The 3,495-nt window shown below is 38.1% G+C and overlaps 1 non-coding gene across 1 annotated transcript; it reads left to right on the top strand.

The window, feature by feature from the left end:
* Nucleotides 1–217: 217 nt before the first annotated feature.
* Nucleotides 218–381, top strand: LOC119523917. Its single transcript, XR_005214718.1, has one exon. It is a non-coding gene; the product is annotated as a U1 spliceosomal RNA (small nuclear RNA).
* The last annotated feature ends 3,114 nt before the right edge of the window (nt 382–3,495 follow it).

Below are 3,495 nucleotides of genomic sequence, written 5' to 3'. Positions count from 1 at the left end.
AATTACCTATGTAGTTACCTTTATTGCATGCCTTCATTTCTTTATGCTGCTTCCATCTACTTTTTAGTGCCCTTTCCTTTCAGCCTGAAGAGCTCCCTTTAACTTTGCTTAAAGAGCAATTCTAGTACTTATTAACTCCCTCCACTTTTTTAATCTGTGAATGTCTTAATTTCTTATATTTTGAAAGTCACTTTTGACAGATGTAAAATTATTTCTTATGCTTACCTGGCAGGGGAGATACCATGATCATGAAGGTGGTTTTCCTAGGGTGAGTCTTATCCATTGCACTCCAGGTGGGCTGACCCCTGTGATTTCCCCAAATGTGGGAAACTCAACTGTATAATTTGTGGTAGTGGGGGACTGCATTTATGCTCTCCCCTTTAAAGAAATGAAACAAAAGAATAAAAATTTAAAAAAAAATATTTGCTGGCAATTACTTACTTTTGGTGCTTTAAAAATTTTGTAATATTGTCTTCATTACTCCATGGTTTCTTGTGAGAAATTGACAGTTAATCTTACTGAGGTTTCCTTGCAAATGGATATTGCTTCTCACAGCTTTCAAAATACTCTTTTTACCTTTGTCATTCAACAAGTTGATTATAATATATCTGAGCATGTTCTTTAAGTTTATCTTCTTTGGGATTTACTGGGATTTTTGGATTTGTATATTTATGTTTTGCATGAAACTTGGAAAGTTTTCTGCCATTATTTCTTCAAATTTTCCTTCTGCTCCTTTCTCTATTTCTTCTTCTGTGACTCCCATAATGCCTATATTGGAATTCTTGATGGTGCATCACAGGTCTCTTATTATCCTTTCACTTTCTTCATTCTTTTATCTTTCTGTTCCTTAGCCTGCATAATTTGAATTTTCTTATATTGAGTTCACTGATTCTTTCTTCTGCCAGCTTCAAAGTCTGTTTGAACCCCAATAGGGAAACTTTTATTTCTGATATTGTGATCTTCATCTTGGTTTGGTTCTTTCTCAAAATTTCTATACCTTACTGATATTCTCTTTTTTGTTTATATATCATTTTCCTGATTTCCTTACTTCTTTGTCCATGTTTTCCTTTAGTTCTTTAGTTGTATTTAAGGCCTTTTCTAAAAAAAGTCTTTGGCACTTATAAGGACTAGTCTACTTTATTGAATGCCAGGAGCTAACAAAAAAAAAAATCAGTTGCAAAAGACACCTTTCACAGTCTTTGCAAATTGGCTTTGTTTCGGTTGGTACTCTCATTCACAGCTTAAACCTCCTCCCAATGGATCTAAAGATCAGCCCAAGGCAAAAGCACAGTGTCTCCTTTGTCTTTTCTGAACACACATTTTGTCCTAGATATGTGCCTTTGGTCTTATTAATTCCCCCATGTTTTATTTTCCTGGCTTTCCCATCACATGGCTGTATACCTGCCAATGTCTTCCAATTCCATTGACATCCAGGTTCTTACTTCTTCCCATGGCTTTCTCTTCCTAAATCCTCTAGTAATAGAATTAAGGCCCAAACTCATTCAGTTAGTCCACACCTAAACTAAAAACTAACATCTTTAAAAGGTCCTATTTACCATGGGTTTACACCCATAGGAATGGAATAAGATTGTGCATATGTGTTTGCATAGGGAGGGCACATTATTCAACTTACCACAGTCCACTCTCTGGACTCCCAAAGGTCATGTTCTTCCCCCATGCAAAATGCATTCCTCCCATCACAACTTCCCAAAAGCCTTTTTCAATAACAAAGCTAAGCACAAAGTATCCTCAAATTCAGTCATAAGTGTTGTCTATCCTGGCAAAAATTTCTTAGTCAGGTGAGCCTGTGAAACCTAAAAGAAACAAATTATCTGCTTCCAAAATATAATGTTGAGACAGTCTTAAGATAGACATACCCATTCCAGATCAGAGAAGCTTTAAGGAAAATAGAGGTCATGGGTCCCAAGAAAATCTGAAAACCAGCAGGGCAAATTCCATTAGACCTCAAGGTCCGAGAATCATATGTGGATCAATGCGTTGTCCTCTAGGCCTACTGGAACTGCAGCTCCACCCTCTGCAAGTGCTTTGGCAGGGTTCAATCTCTCCCCTAATGCTGTGGCCTAGGCCTCATCATCTCCAAGCATTGGGGTGATTCTTGAACTCACCTTGAACAAGTGGGCATAGGCCCCATCCTCTCCAAACATTTGGGGTGGCAGCCAAACCCTCCCCAAACATTATGATGGAAACACTGCCTCCTCCAAGTACTGGAGCAATTGGTCTTCCCCTTCCAAGCACACAGTTGGAACTGCCATTTATATATGTGAGTTTGGTCTGCTCTCTTGGCCTGAGAATATATCTTAAGTCCAGACTTTGGCCATGATTCTGCTCTTGAAGTCATTCTTCCTTCAATTCATGCTTTCTCTGTCCCTTTAATTCCATGTTAGCAGTGCTGCTCTTCATGAAAACTTTGCAAAATCCTTGTTAGTCTTGCATGCAGTTTGATGGGGTCTAAACCATCAGACAAAAGCTTCTTCCTTTATACTTGCATTTCCAGTCCTTACTTCCCTTGAAATTGCTGACTGGTCCATGTTCAGCCACATACTTTTTATCAAAGGTTCATTCACGTATACCCTCAATTGGTGCACAGTTCTTTGAGGAGTCACTTCCCAAAAGCTCAGTAGGGGCTTGGATAGAGTTTCTTCTGGCCCTAGTCTCAGAGTATGCTATCTAGATAGCCTAAGAGTTTACAAAATCATCAATTTCTTGTTCCTTTCTTCTGAAGAACTTTTCATTTTATTCCTTTCCTTTCACATTTTGTTAATGGTTGCAAGGAGAAACCAGACTGTAATTTCAACACTTTGCTTGGAAATCTCCTTAGCAAAATATATCAGCTAAATATAACACTTGCAAGTTCTTCCTTCAATATGACATCAGAACACAATTTTGCAATGTTATCTGCCACTTCATAACCATGATTTCCTTTCCTCCATTTTCTAGTAATGCATTCATCATTTCCTTCTAAGTCCTCATCAAATGCACCTTTAATGCAATATATCTACCTCCTAAATCTTCAAAGCAATCTAGGCATTTTTCTATTAATTGCTTCACATTCTTCCAGGTTCTACCCATTATCTACTATCCAATTCCAAAGCCATTTCCAGAATTTTAGGTATTAAGACTTGGGGCACTCCACTTTCTGGTACCACAAACTCTTAGTTTCCTAGCTTTCCTGTCACCATGTGACAGGAAATTCTCTTCTGGGTTCTAGCTTCTTTCTCCTCCCCATGGCTTTCTCTTGGCTTCCTCTTCATACAGTCTTCAGTAATAGGAGTAAAGTCTGATCTCATTCAGTTGGGCTACAACTTAACTAAAAATAACATCACCAAAGAGCCCATTTACAATGGACTCATGCCTACAGGAATAGATGAAGAACATATCTTGTTTCCAGGGTACTTAATTCAACCAAATTTGCAGGGATCTGAATGTCCATTCTTTTCCCTATAAAAGAGCCTTTTCTCCATTTTAGGTGCTTTA

Source organism: Choloepus didactylus, chromosome X (genome assembly GCF_015220235.1).
Source record: "Choloepus didactylus isolate mChoDid1 chromosome X, mChoDid1.pri, whole genome shotgun sequence".
NCBI classification, from domain to species: domain Eukaryota; kingdom Metazoa; phylum Chordata; class Mammalia; order Pilosa; family Megalonychidae; genus Choloepus; species Choloepus didactylus.
Note: the sequence above shows the minus strand (reverse complement) of the source record. Positions and strands in the feature narration are given on the sequence as shown.